The sequence below is a fragment of the Oncorhynchus mykiss genome, chromosome 2, assembly GCF_057628025.1.
Source record: "Oncorhynchus mykiss isolate SJ-2025 chromosome 2, ASM5762802v1, whole genome shotgun sequence".
In the NCBI taxonomy this organism is placed as follows: domain Eukaryota; kingdom Metazoa; phylum Chordata; class Actinopteri; order Salmoniformes; family Salmonidae; genus Oncorhynchus; species Oncorhynchus mykiss.
This window is the reverse complement of record NC_143023.1, coordinates 93,517,988-93,537,372: the sequence shown is the minus strand read 5'-3', so window position 1 is coordinate 93,537,372 and position 19,385 is coordinate 93,517,988. Positions and strand designations below refer to the sequence as shown.

At 41.0% G+C, this 19,385-nt stretch overlaps 1 protein-coding gene across 1 annotated transcript in view; it reads left to right on the top strand.

Moving 5' to 3' along the window:
* Positions 1-19,385, top strand: part of LOC110499989 (PDZ domain-containing RING finger protein 4) — a 128,586-nt gene that overhangs the window by 91,309 nt on the left and 17,892 nt on the right. The window lies entirely within an intron of this gene.

The window sequence follows — 19,385 nt, the reverse complement described above, 5'->3', positions numbered from 1 at the left end:
ATGGCCTTCCTGTAACATCGGGTGGTGTAGGTGTCCTGGAGGGCAGGTAGTTTGCCCCCGGTGATGCGTTGTGCAGACCTCACTACCCTCTGGAGAGCCTTACGGTTGTGGGCGGAGCAGTTGCCGTACCAGGCGGTGATACAGCCCGCCAGGATGCTCTCGATTGTGCATCTGTAGAAGTTTGTGAGTGCTTTTGGTGACAAACCGAATTTCTTCAGCCTCCTGAGGTTGAAGAGGCGCTGCTGCGCCTTCTTCACGATGCTGTCTGTGTGAGTGGACCAATTCAGTTTGTCTGTGATGTGTATGCCGAGGAACTTAAAACTTGCTACCCTCTCCACTACTGTTCCATCGATGTGGATAGGGGGGTGTTCCCTCTGCTGTTTCCTGAAGTCCACAATCATCTCCTTAGTTTTGTTGACGTTGAGTGTGAGGTTATTTTCATGGCAACAGATGTGAGTGCTACAGGGCAATAGTCATTTAGACAAGTTACCTTGGTGTTTTTGTGCACAGGGGCTATGGTGGTCTGCTTGAAACATGTAGGTATTACAGACTGGGTCAGGGAGAGTTTGAAAATGCCAGTGAAGACACTTGCCAGCTGGTCAGAACATGCACTGAGCACTCGTTCTGGTAATCCGTGAATGTCAACCTGTTTAAAGGTCTTACTCACATCGGCTACAGAGAGTGTGATCACACAGTCGTCCGGGAACAGCTGGTTCTCTCATGCATGTTCAGTGTTGCTTGCCGAGAAATGAGCATAGAAGGCATTTCGCTCGTCTGGTAGGCTCGCGTCACTGGGAAGTTCACGACTGGGTTTCCCTTTGTAATCCATGATAGTTTGCAAGCTCTGTCAAATTCGATGCATAGATTTTAGTATTCTATTGGCGCGTTGCCTGTTTAATGGCTCATCAAAGTTTGTAGCAGGATTACTTATAAGCATCTTATTAGTGTCCCGCAGCTCTAGCCTTTAGCCCAGTGTGTTTGTTGCCTGTAATCCATTGCTTCTGCTTGAGATACTGTATGTACGTACGGTCACTGTTTGGACGACGTCGTCGATGCACTTATTAATGAAGTTGGTGACTGATGTAGTAAACTAAAAATGTTATTGGATGAACATATTCCAGTTTGTGGGAAAATTGATTTCCGTTTTTGTATTAAAATCACCACGAGAAGCTCTGGAAGTGTATTTTCTTGTTTGCTTTTGGCGCTATACAGCTCGTTGAGTGTGGTCTTAGTGCCACGAGACTTAATATTGTTAACAAAGAGACACACCCCTCCCACTTCATCTACCCTGGCTACCGTCCGGTCTAAACGATGCATGAAAAAAACAGCAAGTAATGTAATGTACAGCAATGTACACTCACCGAACAGTTTATTAGGTACAGCCCAACAGCCTGAATTCTTCGGGGCATAGATTCTACAAGTCGGAAATGTTCCACAGGGATGTTGGTCCATGCGATGGCATCACGCAGTTGCTGCAGATTCGACGGCAGTACACCACCGGTACCAGCCTGTACCTTTGACAGCAGGAAGGATGGGTCCATGTGGACTCATGCTGCCTACGCAAAATCCTGACTCTGCCATCAATATGACATAACAGGAACCAGGATTCGTCGGACCAGGCAATGTTTTTCCACTCCTCAAATGTCCAGTGTTGGTGATTGCGTGCCCATTGGAGCCGATTCTTCTTGTTTTTAGCTGATGGGATTGGAACCCGGTGTGGTCGTCTGCTGCAATAGCCCATCTGTGACAAGAATCGGCGGAGACAAAAGTTAAGATCAGCGTTATACATCACAGCTACTGCCAATAGTGATGTTGTTCATGTACTTAATACTATGAGACCTTCATGAGGGAATATTCGTACTATCTCATTGGTAATAACTCATTTCAAGTGAAGCAACCTCACACCCTTAAGTCTGTCTTATTTGACCTGTCTGAGAAGGTGCGTTGTGAAAAAAAAAGGTGTCTGTTCTGCAAGTAACAAACAAGTATCAGATGCTCCTTCCATAAATATAAACCGTGTCCCCAAGTCAAACCATTTCTCTGCTTCCATCTTGATCTTCTACTTGATGTAAATGCAGATTAGACAGGAGGGGAGTATATCCTGGCCTCATGTCGACACTTGGCTGTCTCAATTCAAAACACTCCTCCTTTCATCATTCTGGACCACAGGGGGCTGCCGAGGGAAGGATGGCTCATAATAATGTCTGGAATGGAGTCAAATGAATGGTATCAAACACATGGGAACCGTGAGGTTGATGTATTCAATACCATTCCATGAATTCCATTCCGGTCATTAGTATGAGCCCGTCCCCAGTGAAGGTAGCACCGTCCACCTGTGTCCTGGACTAATGTTCTCTTCACATGGTTGAGGACCAGACAAACTGTGCAACCAGCCTGGCTTTACTTTCAGTGATGTATGATGATTACATTTCCCCTCTTTTGTTTCATTTGAATTTGTTTGAATGCCTCGCTCCTTCCAGCCACTGAGCTTGAGTTATTCCACACCGTTCTTCTCTAAAGAGATTTGCTTATCCACTTCGTCGCCTCTGCCTCGGCATTAGAGTCAACGCAAATATAATATATTAAGCCTTTCCTCTTTATGCCTCATTTCTATTATCAAATCCTATTAGGGTGTGTGTTTGCAGCCTGCCTGCTTCTGTTTTTATTACATGCTTGGTAACTTATCGTATATTCCTTCACTTACCGTATGTCAATAGAATGTGTTCTAAGAAGAAGACAGTTTGGTGCTGAATGCCTCTATTTCAGAATGAAGTTTTGTTCATTCATTCATCTCAGCGAGAGGTTTCTGATATGACCTCAGTCTGAGAAATCACAATATGGGGTGTTGGATGGAGACATGTTGGGCTGGGGGGGGAATGGGATAGGGTGCTCTTTTTGGAAATAAAAGCAAATTAAAACATAATGAAAAAAAATAAAAAAATAAAGCACAATGTGAGCATCCTGCCGTTACAACATAGAAGTCTAAAGTCTAAAATTGGCCAAATGTTTCAATCAGCAAGGACCATTGATGATTTCCTTTCACCTCACTGGCTTCAACAAATGTATGACCATCTGGTTCCTTTAGCCTCAATGCATATGTTTCTATTTCTGTAAACCGCATGCCCAGCAACCCAAGATGAGCGTGACATTACGTCCAGTTATTGGGTCTATAACCACCCAAAGACTGGACTACACCAACCCTTCTGGATTAGTCTGGGAACCGTGATGCAGCCTTTTTATTAGATATTTCATTATGCAGAAGATCATTCCTAGATGACCTGTACCTTAACAGAGACACTCTAGAGAGGAACATTAGATATCTCTTTCTCCCCGAGGAGAGGAGCCCCTTCCCTCTCCCCGAGGAGAGGAGCCCCTTCCCTCTCTTTCTCCCCGAGGAGAGGAGCCCCTTTCCTCTCTTTCTCCCCGAAGAGAGGAGCCCCTTCCCTCTCTTTCTCCCCGAGGAGAGGAGCCCCTTCCCTCTCTTTCTCCCCGAGGAGAGGAGCCCCTTCCCTCTCTTTCTCCCCGAGGAGAGGAGCCCCTTCCCTCTCTTTCTCCCCGAGGAGAGGAGCCCCTTCCCTCTCTTTCTCCCCGAGGAGAGGAGCCCCTTCCCTCTCTTTCTCCCCGAGGAGAGGAGCCCCTTCCCTCTCTTTCTCCCCGAGGAGAGGAGCCCCTTCCCTCTCTTTCTCCCCGAGGAGAGGAGCCCCTTCCCTCTCTTTCTCCCCGAGGAGAGGAGCCCCTTCCCTCTCTTTCTCCCCGAGGAGAGGTGCCCCTTCCCTCTCTTTCTCCCCGAGGAGAGGAGCCCCTTCCCTCTGGCAGCCATCCACAGACACGTTTGTGACTGCTTTTTCAATTACTGGTAATCAAAGGCAGCGAATATTATGACAGCATCCAACACAGCCTGGCTGTGGGCGGCAGCCCCCCACCCCCCAATCACGCCATCATAGTCATTAATTTACTGTCAGCCTGCCGCCACCATCCCCGCTCTGCCTCGCCGCCACACCGCAATCTCCCGGCTGAGAGGCTGAGAGCTCGCCCCGGGAAAATGAAGAGAGAAAAAAAGGGAAGAGAGAAAGGGACCTCCGAGAGGGTGTGTGTGTGTGATGGATCAAGAGAAGGGGCCCGTTGCCTTATCAAGGATTTAGACACCAGTGTGTGTGGGTGTGTGGGGGGGGTGTGTGTGTGTGTGTGTGTGTGCGGGGGGAGGGGGGGGGGGGGGGGTGGATGTGTGTGTGTGTGTGTGTGTGTGTGTGTGTGGATGCATGTTTGTGTGTCTGGAATTGGAAGAGGTTGTCTGTGCACACACTGGCGTTTCATCCAACTTGTACTAATCACATCTATCTGTTTTGCCTGCTAATTTTGCCACAGGTAATCTCTACTTTTCCACCACATAGTCATTAATTAGGCACTAACTTCAGGTCTTTTCCACTCAAGGAGATGGGGAAGACATTACACTTCACACACTTTCACTCGCCTTCGGGATCATTTGTTATATTTCTGTCGTATATATTTTTAGCGAGATGTCTTCGAGTCATTCCCACAGTTATGGCACGTTCATTGACGTCATCTACATTCACACCACACACTTTCATGGTATCGGTGGCTAAGTTGTGTGCTGAATTTTTTTATATTTTCAACATTCCTATTGCATGTGTACTCCCGTAATTTACATCGACACCACCTTCTGCTTCCTGTCTTGCGTATTGCATCATGAATCCATCAGTAGTCTAGTCTCAGCAGTCGCTGTGTCTAATGCTTCTAACGATTTGTATTTTATGTAACCTTTATTTAACTCGGCAAGTCAGTTAAGAACAAATTCTTATTTACAATGGCGACCTACCAAAAGGCAAAAGGCGATGACGACAAACAATACCCCATTAGTAGTAGTTATAATATCTCTGGTTGGATGATGACAACAATACCCCATTAGTAGTAGTTATAATATATCTGGTTGGATGACGACAACAATACCCCATTAGTAGTAGTTATAATATCTCTGGTTGGATGACGACAACAATACCCCATTAGTAGTAGTTATAATATATCTGGTTGGATGACGACAACAATACCCCATTAGTAGTAGTTATAATATCTCTGGTTGGATGACGACAACAATACCCCATTAGTAGTAGTTTTAATATCTCTGGTTGGATGACGACAACAATACCCCATTAGTAGTAGTTATAATATCTCTGGTTGGATGATGACAACAATACCCCATTAGTAGTAGTTATAATATCTCTGGTTGGATGATGACAACAATACCCCATTAGTAGTAGTTATAATATCTCTGGTTGGATGATGACAACAATACCCCATTAGTAGTAGTTATAATATCTCTGGTTGGATGATGACAACAATACCCCATTAGTAGTAGTTATAAGATCTCTGTTTGGATGATGACAAACAATACCCCATTGGTAGTAGTTATAAGATCTCTGGTTGGATGATGACAACAATACCCCATTAGTAGTAGTTATAATATCTCTGGTTGGATGACGACAAACAATACCCCATTAGTAGTAGTTATAAGATCTCTGGTTGGATGATGACAACAATACCCCATTAGTAGTAGTTATAGTATCTCTGGTTGGATGATGACAACAATACCCCATTAGTAGTAGTTATAATATCTCTGGTTGGATGACGACAACAATACCCCATTAGTAGTAGTTATAATATCTCTGGTTGGATGATGACAACAATACCCCATTAGTAGTAGTTATAATATCTCTGGTTGGATGATGACAACAATACCCCATTAGTAGTAGTTATAATATCTCTGGTTGGTTGACGACAACAATACCCCATTAGTAGTAGTTATAATATCTGGTTGGATGATGACAACAATACCCCATTAGTAGTAGTTATAATATCTCTGGTTGGATGATGACAACAATACCCCATTAGTAGTAGTTATAATATCTCTGGTTGGATGATAACAAACAATACCCCATTAGTAGTAGTTATAATATCTCTGGTTGGATGATGACAACAATAGCCCATTAGTAGTAGTTATAATATCTCTGGTTGGATGATAACAAACAATACCCCATTAGTAGTAGTTATAATATCTCTGGTTGGATGATGACAACAATACCCCATTAGTAGTAGTTATAATATCTGGTTGGATGATGACAACAATACCCCATTAGTAGTAGTTATAATATCTCTGGTTGGATGATGACAACAATACCCCATTAGTAGTAGTTATAATATCTCTGGTTGGATGATAACAAACAATACCCCATTAGTAGTAGTTATAATATCTCTGGTTGGATGATGACAACAATACCCCATTAGTAGTAGTTATAATATCTCTGGTTGGATGATAACAAACAATACCCAATTAGTAGTAGTTATAATATCTCTGGTTGGATGATGACAACAATACCCCATTAGTAGTAGTTATAATATCTGGTTGGATGATGACAACAATACCCCATTAGTAGTAGTTATAAGATCTCTGGTTGGATGATGACAACAATACCCCATTAGTAGTAGTTATAATATCTCTGGTTGGATGACGACAAACAATACCCCATTAGTAGTAGTTATAATATCTCTGGTTGGATGACGACAACAATACCCCATTAGTAGTAGTTATAATATCTCTGGTTGGATGATGACAACAATACCCCATTAGTAGTAATTATAATATCTCTGGTTGGATGATGACAACAATACCCCATTAGTAGTAGTTATAATATCTCTGGTTGGATGATGACAAACAATACCCCATTAGTAGTAATTATAAGATCTCTGGTTGGATGACGACAAACAATACCCCATTAGTAGTAGTTATAATATCTCTGGTTGGATGACGACAACAATACCCCATTAGTAGTAGTTATAATATCTCTGGTTGGATGATGACAACAATACCCCATTAGTAGTAGTTATAATATCTCTGGTTGGATGATGACAACAATACCCCATTAGTAGTAGTTATAATATCTCTGGTTGGATGATGACAACAATACCCCATTAGTAGTAGTTATAATATCTGGCTGGATGATGACAACAATACCCCATTAGTAGTAGTTATAATATCTCTGGTTGGATGATGACAACAATACCCCATTAGTAGTAGTTATAATATCTCTGGTTGGATGTAGACAAACAATACCCCATTAGTAGTAGTTATAATATCTCTGGTTGGATGACGACAACAATACCCCATTAGTAGTAGTTATAATATCTCTGGTTGGATGATGACAAACAATACCCCATTAGTAGTAGTTATAATATATCTGGTTGGATGATGACAAACAATACCCCATTAGTAGTAGTTATAATATCTCTGGTTGGATGACGACAAACAATACCCCATTAGTAGTAGTTATAATATCTCTGGTTGGATGACGACAACACTACCCCATTAGTAGTAGTTATAATATCTCTGGTTGGATGATGACAAACAATACCCCATTAGTAGTAGTTATAATATCTCTGGTTGGATGACGACAACACTACCCCATTAGTAGTAGTTATAATATCTCTGGTTGGATGATGACAACAATACCCCATTAGTAGTAGTTATAATATCTCTGGTTGGATGATGACAACAATACCCCATTAGTAGTAGTTATAAGATCTCTGGTTGGATGATGACAAACAATACCCCATTAGTAGTAGTTATAATATCTCTGGTTGGATGATGACAACAATACCCCATTAGTAGTAGTTATAATATCTCTGGTTGGATGATGACAACAATACCCCATTAGTAGTAGTTATAATATCTCTGGTTGGATGATGACAAACAATACCCCATTAGTAGTAGTTATAATATCTGGTTGGATGATGTTTTTATTTGCCATATTTGATATCTATTCAGCCGTAAATCCTTTCATCCCATTTTCTTTCATATCCCCTTTCATATCAGTGAGGGGGGAGGTGTTATAGCTCTCTATTCCCTATTTAGTCCTCTATGTTTGACGGTGTCATAGCTCTCTATTCCCTATTTAGTCCTCTATGTTTGAGGGTGTAATAGCTCTCTATTCCCTATATAGTTCTCTATGTTTGAGGGTGTCATAGCTCTCTATTCCCTATATATTTATCTATGTTTGAGGGTGTCATAGCTCTGAATTCCCTATATACAGTGCCTTGCGAAAGTATTCGGCCCCCTTGAACTTTGCGACCTTTTGCCACATTTCAGGCTTCAAACATAAAGATATAAAACTGTATTTTTTTGTGAAGAATCAACAACAAGTGGGAGACAATCATTGAGTGGAACGACATTTATTGGATATTTCAAACTTTTTTAACAAATCAAAAACTGAAAAATTGGGCGTGCAAAATTATTCAGCCCCTTTACTTTCAGTGCAGCAAACCCTCTCCAGAGGATCTCTGAATGATCCAATGTTGACCTAAATGACTAATGATGATAAATACAATCCACCTGTGTGTAATCAAGTCTCCGTATAAATGCACCTGCACTGTGATAGTCTCAGAGGTCCGTTAAAAGCGCAGAGAGCATCATGAAGAACAAGGAACACACCAGGCAGCTCCGAGATACTGTTGTGAAGAAGTTTAAAGCCGGATTTGGATACAAAAAGATTTCCCAAGCTTTAAACATCCCAAGGAGCACTGTGCAAGAGATAATATTGAAATGGAAGGAGTATCAGACCACTGCAAATCTACCAAGACCTGGCCGTCCCTCTAAACTTTCAGCTCATACAAGGAGAAGCCAAGAGGCCCATGATCACTCTGGATGAACTGCAGAGATCTACAGCTGAGGTGGGAGACTCTGTCCATAGGACAACAATCTATATTGCACAAATCTGGCCTTTATGGAAGAGTGGCAAGAAGAAAGCCATTTCTTAAAGATATCCATAAAAAGTGTTGTTTAAAGTTTGCCACAAGCCACCTGGGAGACACACCAAACATGTGGAAGAAGGTGCTCTGGTCAGATGAAACCAAAATTGAACTTTTTGGCAACAATGCAAAACGTTATGTTTGGCGTAAAAGCAACACAGCTGAACACAGCATCCCCACTGTCAAACATGGTGGTGGCAGCATCATGCTTTGGGCCTGCTTTTCTTCAGCAGGGACAGGGAAGATGGATGGAGCCAAATACAGGACCATTCTGGAAGAAAACCTGATGGAGTCTGCAAAAGACCTGAGACTGGGACGGAGATTTGTCTTCCAACAAGACAATGATCCAAAACATAAAGCAAAATCTACAATGGAATGGTTCAAAAATAAACATATCCAGGTGTTAGAATGGCCAAGTCAAAGTCCAGACCTGAATCCAATCGAGAATCTGTGGAAAGAACTGAAAACTGCTGTTCACAAATGCTCTCCATCCAACCTCACTGAGCTCGAGCTGTTTTGCAAGGAGGAATGGGAAAAAATGTCAGTCTCTCGATGTGCAAAACTGATAGACTTCCCCAGCGACTTACAGCTGTAATCGCAGCAAAAGGTGGCGCTACAAAAATTAACTTAAGGGGGCTGAATAATTTTGCACGCCCAATTTTTCAGTTTTTGATTTGTTAAAAAAGTTTGAAATATCCAATAAATGTCGTTCCACTTAATGATTGTGTCCCACTTGTTGTTGATTCTTCACAAAAAAATACAGTTTTCTATCTTTATGTTTGAAGCCTGAAATGTGGCAAAAGGTCGCAAAGTTCAAGGGGGCCGAATACTTTCGCAAGGCACTGTAGTTCTCTATGTTTGAGGGTGTCATAGCTCTCTATTCCCTATATATTTATCTACGTTTGAAAGTGTCATAGCTCTGAATTCCCTATATAGTTCTCTATGTTTGAGGGTGTCATAGCTCTCTATTCCCTATATAGTTATCTATGTTTGAGGGTGTAATAGCTCTCTATTCCCTATATATTTATCTACGTTTGAGGGTGCCATTTGGGATACATTCCTAGTTTCAGAGACAGTTGATTTAAAGATCTGAGGTGTTGTCTGGTGGTGTCTTCCAGCCTTTGGTCTGTGATCCCCCTCTTTCCCCTTCCTTCCAAAGCGGGTGATATGTCTGACAGGTGGAACCAGCCAACCCACAGATGTCACGGAGGGAATGAATCTCTCTATTTCCTTTATTTCTTCTCCCCTCCCACCCGCTATCCTCCACCCTGCAGACCCTTCTTATCCACACACACACAAACATATATACACATACACACACACACACACAAACAAACATATACACATACACACAAACACATTTACACACATACACACACACACACACACACACAAAAACATTTACAGACATACACTGTCGTGTCTTTGGCTATGCCGGATTAAGTGATATGACATGCTATTCTATAAAATAATTTATCCGTAATTAATATCACCTGATTGAGCTAATCATGTAAATGTAATTAACTAGAGAGTCGGGGCACCACAAAATAATATTTATAGTGTCACGTTCTGACCATAGTTCTTGTGTGTTTTCCCTTGTTTTAGTGTTGGTCAGGACGTGAGCTGGGTGGGCATTCTATGTTGTATGTCTAGTTTGTCTATTTCTATGTTTGGCCTGATATGGTTCTCAATCAGAGGCAGGTGTTAGTCATTGTCTCTGATTGGGAACCATATTTAGGTAGCCTGTTTTTGTGTTGGTTTTTGTGGGTGGTTGTTTCCTGTCTTTGTGTTCTCTGCACCAGATAGGACTGTTTCGGTTTTGCCACATTTGTTATTTTGTATTTGTGTTCATGTTTAGTTGTTCTTATTAAAAAAACATGAACTCTAACCACGCTGCATTTTGGTCCTCCTCTCCTTCGACGGAAGAAAGCCGTTACATGTAGAGCTGTTATCTTCCGAATAAACTCTTAAAGACCTAGTAATATTTTACATCAATAGCAGTCAATATCAATCGTCATCTTAATTCAGTCTCATCTGAAAGTTGTAAATTCTTGGTTATCCGCAATAACCCTGGCTAACAATTTGAATCAGCAATACAAAATTGGGTTTAATTATTTATTTACTAAATACCTAACTAATCACACAGAATTACACATACACATAATTAAATCATAACTTGATTACAAATTACGTCATAAAGGAAAATTTCCCTAGCGGGCGGAACAGATATGACAGCTTGTTACACAAAGGAAAAGGGATGGGTTTGAGTGAAAGAGTGGGAAGACTGAGGCACACAGGGAGAAGCAGTGCTATCGTAAAACAGTATCTGATGCATTCTAAATTACCGCCCATTTGGAAAAGGAAAATGCAATAAATATTTACTCTGAGCTGCGCTTCGGTTGGTTGGTGGTAGATGGAAGGCCGTGTTGCCCAACCGAGTCCTTTGAAGAATGTCTCTGGTTGTCAAATGGATACATTGTAGTAACGTCGTTGTGTGCTAGACGGGATACTCTGTCTGTTCCTTCCTAACCCTCGTTTGCAGCTGCTGTTGCTAACTCAACGGCTAGGAGGTATCACTTCTGTAGTGAATAAAAGTTCAAAATCCATACCATTCGCCACCAAAGCTCACGCTGATGTTGGCTTCGTTCTGTAGTTATTATCTGAACCATTCTGACATAGGACCGTCGTCCTACATCCTCGGAACAGGAAGTTATATTGTCGTCAAGGGCTTATATAGGAAGGAGAGAGGAGGGCGTGTTTGAAAAGTTTTCGCAGGGGCGGGCCACTGATTGAGCAGCCCTATCTTATGAAAATCCAAATCTCTCATTTTAGAAGCTAAAATCACATTTCATCCCATCACAAATAATTTAATATTCAAACATTTAAATTGAACAACAATTCCATGTGAATCCGATAACTCTGATGTGTAGACTTTCCACTGTAGAGTTTGTCATCTTATCATTGATGAGAATTTCTCAGATGACAACCGAACTGACATCATATTCTTTAATATGTTCAATTGGTCGGATTACCAGAATATAGTTCATTTCCCCCCACCTTCTGATGTTCCCCGAATCTCTATGTTAACCAAGGGTTTGGTAAATGACACCTCAGTAGGGTAGAGGAAAAAGGGGGGAAGAGGTATTTATGGCTGTCATAAACCTACCCCCCAGGCCAACGTCATGATACACATACACACACACACACACAAGCACATATATACACACAAACACATACACACATACGCTCACACACATACGCTCACACACATACACACACATATACACTCACACACACACAAGAGGGGTCTGTGGTTGTAACTGCTCTAATAAAGGCCTTGTGGAGAGGTCATTTCACACTTGGTTCCCCTCAACACCCCTGACGTGTTTTATCATTGGTTCCCCTCAACACCCCTGACGTGTTTTATCATTGGTTCCCCTTAACACCCCTGACGTGTTTTATAATTGGTTCCCCTCAACACCCCTGACGTGTTTTATCATTGGTTCCCCTCAACACCCCTGACGTGTTTTATCATTGGTTCCCCTCAAACCCCTGACGTGTTTTATCATTGGTTCCCCTCAACACCCCTGACGGTTTGGTAAAAACAAGGCTAACTGGGTTATTTGGTATGTTCCTACAGTACTGCTCCATGTTGTCTGTACTGTAGCCTTCCGTATCGCATGGGTGTAATGCATTTTTAAAAGTGATGGTCGAGATGTCATATCCTTCTATTTTCAATGATCTATAGAGAGTTTAAATGTACGTTACATTAGTGCAAGCTGCAGAACATGATAGTAATCAAAAACAGAAGCCAATTGTGTCTTGTTTCATATGCATGCAGACAGACAGACACGAGGGTACTAATCTTTACTGAAACAGACTTATGGGAAAGTGGAGGGTAGGGTTAGTCTCCATTTGAATTGAAGGCAGTCAATTCAGGAAGTAAACTAAAAATGTATACAATACAAAAATGTAGAGGCATTTATTTTCAATTACTTCTCAATAAACTGAAAACTAGAAGTTATATATTTTAAAATAATTTTAAATTAATATCACTTTCTGAATAGTCTGGCCCTCTCCATGAGACCTCAGAAGAGAGGACTACTTCAATGCAGGCACCACAACTCTGAATATATCCACCGATATTAGCATAATTACGTGAGTTTATTTACCAACTAATAATCTAATATTAGGCTGTATGTAACTGCTCAGTAAAAACACTCGATAGCTTCTGGTAGTGATCAAAGTGGCCACTGATCAGAGAACGTCTTTCATCATGAAACTCTTAACAGTTAAGATGAGCTCTTTCCCAACCAAAGTCAATATGCGTTTTGATAACAAGTAGGTTATGATGTGTGGCTACAGCTTCAATAACTGACTTTTTTATACATTGATGGACTTGGCACAACTACAATAACATTTTAATGTGGTCACTTTGGTATCACAATATGCTAATGAATGTAAAGGATTGCATTTATGTAGAGCTTTTCATTAGATCTCATGGCACTTTATATTGCTACTGCATCTCTCAATGTAAATCTCAATCTGCTTTTGAAATCAAGGTCATCCTTTCAAAAGCAATGTTAATGTAATCTGAAAGTAGCCTAACGTCTCCAGGATATCTGACTTCTCATACTCAAATGTGTGTCCTCTGCATTCACGCAGGTCATTTCCACTGTGTCAACTGGGACACCATACTGGTTAGTGATATAGTCTGGTTAGTGTTATAGTCTGGTTAGTGTTATAGGCTGGTTAGTGTTATAGTCTGGTTAGTGTTATAGTCTGGTTAGTGTTATAGTCTGGTTAGTGTTATAGTCTGGTTATAGGCTGGTTAGTGCTATAGTCTGGTTAGTGTTATATGTTATAGTCTGGTTAGTGTTTTTTTTTTTTTTTTTTTTATAGTCTGGTTGGTGTTATAGTCTGGTTAGTTTTATAGTCTGGTTAGTGTTATAGTCTGGTTAGTGTTATAGTCTGGTTAGTGTTATAGTCTGGTTAGTGTTATAGTCTGGTTAGTGTTATAGTCTGGTTAGTTTTATAGTCTGGTTAGTGTTATAGTCTAGTTAGTGTTATAGTCTAGTTAGTGTTATAGTCTGGTTAGTGTTATAGTCTGGTTAGTTTTATAGTCTAGTTAGTGTTATAGTCTGGTTAGTGTTTATAGTCTGGTTAGTTTTATAGTCTAGTTAGTGTTATAGTCTGGTTAGTGTTATAGTCTGGTTAGTGTTATAGTCTAGTTAGTGTTATAGTCTAGTTAGTGTTATAGGCTGGTTAGTGTTATAGTCTGGTTAGTTTTATAGTCTGGTTAGTTTTATAGTCTGGTTAGTGTTATAGTCTGGTTAGTGTTATAGTCTGGTTGGTGTTATAGTCTGGTTAGTTTTATAGCCTGGTTAGTGTTATAGTCTAGTTGTAGTCTGGTTAGTGTTATAGTCTAGTTAGTGTTATAGTCTGGTTGGTGTTATAGTCTGGTTAGTGTTATAGTCTGGTTAGTGTTATAGTCTGGTTGGTGTTATAGTCTGGTTAGTGTTATAGTCTGGTTAGTGTTATAGTCTGGTTGGTGTTATAGTCTGGTTAGTGTTATAGTCTGGTTAGTGTTATAGTCAGGTTAGTGTTATAGTCTGGTTATAGGCTGGTTAGTGTTATAGGCTGGTTAGTGTTATAGTCTGGTTAGTGTTATAGTCTGGTTAGTGTTATAGTCTGGTTAGTGTTATAGTCTGGTTAGTGTTATAGTCAGGTTAGTGTTATAGTCTGGTTATTGTCTGGTTAGTGTTATAGTCTGGTTATTGTCTGGTTAGTGTTATAGGCTGGTTAGTGTTATAGTCTGGTTAGTGTTATAGTCTGGTTAGTGTTATAGTCTGGTTAGTGTTATAGTCAGGTTAGTGTTATAGTCTGGTTATAGGCTGGTTAGTGTTATAGTCTGGTTAGTGTTATAGTCAGGTTAGTGTTATAGTCTGGTTATAGGCTGGTTAGTGTTATAGTCTGGTTGGTGTTATAGTCTGGTTAGTGTTATAGTCTGGTTAGTGTTGTAGTCTGGTTAGTGCTGTAGTCTGGTTAGTGTTATAGTCTGGTTAGTGTTATAGTCTGGTTAGTGTTATAGTCTGGTTGGTGTTATAGTCTAGTTAGTGTTTTAGTCTAGTTAGTGTTATAGTCTGGTTAGTGTTATAGTCTGGTTAGTGTTTATAGTCTGGTTAGTTTTATAGTCTAGTTAGTGTTATAGTCTGGTTAGTGTTATAGTCTGGTTAGTTTTATAGTCTGGTTAGTGTTCTAGCCTGGTTAGTGTTATAGTCTAGTTGTAGTCTGGTTAGTGTTATAGTCTAGTTAGTGTTATAGTCTGGTTAGTTTTATAGTCTAGTTAGTGTTATAGTCTGGTTAGTGTTATAGTCTGGTTAGTGTTATAGTCTGGTTAGTGTTATAGTCTGGTTATAGTCTGGTTAGTGTTATAGGCTGGTTAGTGTTATAGTCTGGTTAGTGTTATAGTCTGGTTAGTGTTATAGTCTGGTTGGTGTTATAGTCTAGTTAGTGTTATAGTCTGGTTAGTGTTATAGTCTGGTTAGTGTTTATAGTCTGGTTAGTGCTATAGTCTGGTTAGTGTTATAGTCTGGTTAGTGTTGTAGTCTGGTTAGTGTTATAGTCTGGTTAGTGTTATAGTCTGGTCAGTGTTTATAGTCTGGTCAGTGTTTATAGTCTGGTTAGTGTTATAGTCTGGTTAGTGTTATAGTCTGGTTATAGGCTGGTTAGTGTTATAGTCTGGTTAGTGTTATAGTCTGGTTGGTGTTATAGTCTGGTTAGTGTTATAGTCTGGTTGGTGTTATAGTCTGGTTAGTGTTGTAGTCTGGTTAGTGTTATAGTCTGGTTAGTGTTATAGTCTGGTTATAGGCTGGTTAGTGTTATAGTCTGGTTAGTGTTATAGTCTGGTTGGTGTTATAGTCTGGTTGGTGTTATAGGCTGGTTAGTGTTATAGTCTGGTTAGTGTTATAGTCTAGTTAGTGTTATAGTCTGGTTAGTGTTATAGTCTGGTTATAGGCTGGTTAGTGTTATAGTCTGGTTATAGGCTGGTTAGTGTTATAGTCTGGTTATAGGCTGGTTAGTGTTATAGTCTGGTTGGTGTTATAGTCTGGTCATAGGCTGGTTAGTGTTATAGTCTGGTTATAGGCTGGTTAGTGTTATAGTCTGGTTAGAGTTATAGTCTAGTTAGTGTTATAGTCTGGTTGGTGTTATAGTCTGGTTAGTGTTATAGTCTAGTTAGTGTTATAGTCTGGTTAGTGTTATAGTCTAGTTGGTGTTATAGGCTGGTTAGTGTTATAGTCTGGTTGGTGTGATAGTCTGGTTATAGGCTGGTTAGTGTTATAGTCTAGTTAGTGTTATAGTCTAGTTAGTGTTATAGTCTGGTTGGTGTTATAGTCTGGTTGTTGTTATAGTCTAGTTAGTGTTATAGTCTGGTTGGTGTTATAGTCTGGTTGTTGTTATAGTCTGGTTAGTGTTATAGTCTAGTTAGTGTTTATAGTCTGGTTAGTGTTATAGTCTGGTTGTTGTTATAGTCTAGTTAGTGTTATAGTCTGGTTAGTGTTATAGTCTGGTTGGTGTTATAGTCTGGTTGTTGTTATAGTCTAGTTAGTGTTATAGTCTGGTTAGTGTTATAGTCTAGTTAGTGTTATAGTCTAGTTAGTGTTATAGTCTGGTTAGTGTTATAGTCTGGTTAGTGTTATAGTCTGGTTGTTCTTATAGTCTAGTTAGTGTTATAGTCTGGTTAGTGTTATAGTCTGGTTGTTGTTATAGTCTGGTTGTTGTTATAGTCTAGTTAGTGTTATAGTCTGGTTAGTGTTATAGTCTGGTTAGTGTTATAGTCTAGTTAGTGTTATAGTCTGGTTAGTGTTATAGTCTAGTTAGTGTTATAGTCTGGTTAGTGTTTTTTATTTTTATTTTTATTTCACCTTTATTTAACCAGGTAGGCAAGTTGAGAACAAGTTCTCATTTACAATTGCGACCTGGCCAAGATAAAGCAAAGCAGTTCGACACATACAACGACACAGAGTTACACATGGAGTAAAACAAACATACAGTCAATGATACAGTATAAACAAGTCTATATACGATGTGAGCAAATGAGGTGAGATAAGGGAGGTAAAGGCAAAAAGGCCATGGTGGCAAAGTAAATACAATATAGCAAGTAAAACACTGGAATGGTAGATTTGCAATGGGAGAATGTGCAAAGTAGAAATAAAAATAATGGGGTGCAAAGGAGCAAAATAAATAAATAAATCAAATACAGTAGGGAAAGAGGTAGTCGTTTGGGCTAAATTATAGGTGGGCTATGTACAGGTGCAGTAATCTGTGAGCTGCTCTGACAGTTGGTGCTTAAAGCTAGTGAGGGAGATAAGTGTTTCCAGTTTCAGAGATTTTTGTAGTTCGTTCCAGTCATTGGCAGCAGAGAACTGGAAGGAGAGGCGGCCAAAGAAAGAATTGGTTTTGGGGGTGACTAGAGAGATATACCTGCTGGAGCGTGTGCTACAGGTGGGAGATGCAATGGTGACCAGCGAGCTGAGATAAGGGGGGACTTTACCTAGCAGGGTCTTGTAGATGACATGGAGCCAGTGGGTTTGGCGAAGAGTATGAAGCGAGGGCCAGCCAATGAGAGCGTACAGGTCGCAATGGTGGGTAGTATATGGGGCTTTGGTGACAAAACGGATTGCACTGTGATAGACTGCATCCAATTTGTTGAGTAGGGTATTGGAGGCTATTTTGTAAATGACATCGCCAAAGTCGAGGATTGGTAGGATGGTCAGTTTTACAAGGGTATGTTTGGCAGCATGAGTGAAGGATGCTTTGTTGCGAAATAGGAAGCCAATTCTAGATTTAACTTTGGATTGGAGATGTTTGATATGGGTCTGGAAGGAGAGTTTACAGTCTAACCAGACACCTAAGTATTTGTAGTTGTCCACGTATTCTAAGTCAGAGCCGTCCAGAGTAGTAATGTTGGACAGGCGGGTAGGTACAGGTAGCGATCGGTTGAAGAGCATGCATTTAGTTTTACTTGTATTTAAGAGCAATTGGAGGCCACGGAAGGAGAGTTGTATGGCATTGAAGCTTGCCTGGAGGGTTGTTAACACAGTGTCCAAAGAAGGGCCAGAAGTATACAGAATGGTGTCGTCTGCGTAGAGGTGGATCAGAGACTCACCAGCAGCAAGAGCGACCTCATTGATGTGTACAGAGAAGAGAGTCGGTCCAAGAATTGAACCCTGTGGCACCCCCATAGAGACTGCCAGAGGTCCGGACAGCAGACCCTCCGATTTGACACACTGAACTCTATCAGAGAAGTAGTTGGTGAACCATGCGAGGCAATCATTTGAGAAACCAAGGCTGTCGAGTCTGCCGATGAGGATGTGGTGATTGACAGAGTCGAAAGCCTTGGCCAGATCAATGAATACGGCTGCACAGTAATGTTTCTTATCGATGGCGGTTAAGATATTGTTTAGGACCTTGAGCGTGGCTGAGGTGCACCCATGACCAGCTCTGAAACCAGATTGCATAGCAGAGAAGGTATGGTGAGATTCGAAATGGTCGGTAATCTGTTTGTTGACTTGGCTTTCGAAGACCTTAGAAAGGCATGGTAGGATAGATATAGGTCTGTAGCAGTTTGGGTCAAGAGTGTCACCCCCTTTGAAGAGGGGGATGACCGCAGCTGCTTTCCAATCTTTGGGAATCTCAGACGACACGAAAGAGAGGTTGAACAGGCTAGTAATAGGGGTGGCAACAATTTTGGCAGATAATTTTAGAAAGAAAGGGTCCAGATTGTCTAGCCCGGCTGATTTGTAGGGGTCCAGATTTTGCAGCTCATTCAGAACATCAGCTGAGCAGATTTGGGAGAAGGAAAAATGGGGAAGGCTTGGGCGAGTTGTTGTGGGGGGTGCAGTGCTGTTGACCGGGGTAGGAGTAGCCAGGTGGAAAGCATGGCCAGCCGTAGAAAAATGCTTATTGAAATTCTCAATTATGGTGGATTTATCAGTGGTGACAGTGTTTCCTATCTTCAGTGCAGTGGGCAGCTGGGAGGAGGTGTTCTTATTCTCCATGGACTTTACAGTGTCCCAGAACTTTTTTGAGTTAGTGTTGCAGGAAGCAAATTTCTGCTTGAAAAAGCTAGCCTTGGCTTTTCTAACCGCCTGTGTATAATGGTTTCTAGCTTCCCTGAACAGCTGCATATCACGGGGGCTGTTCGATGCTAATGCAGAACGCCATAGGATGTTTTTGTGTTGGTTAAGGGCAGTCAGGTCTGGGGAGAACCAAGGGCTATATCTGTTCCTGGTTCTAAATTTCTTGAATGGGGCATGTTTATTTAAGATGGTTAGGAAGGCATTTAAAAAAAATATCCAGGCATCCTCTACTGACGGGATGAGATCAATATCCTTCCAGGATACCCCGGCCAGGTCGATTAGAAAGGCCTGCTCGCTGAAGTGTTTCAGGGAGCGTTTTACAGTGATGAGTGGAGGTTGTTTGACCGCTGACCCATTACGGATGCAGGCAATGAGGCAGTGATCGCTGAGATCTTGGTTGAAAACAGCAGAGGTGTTTTTAGAGGG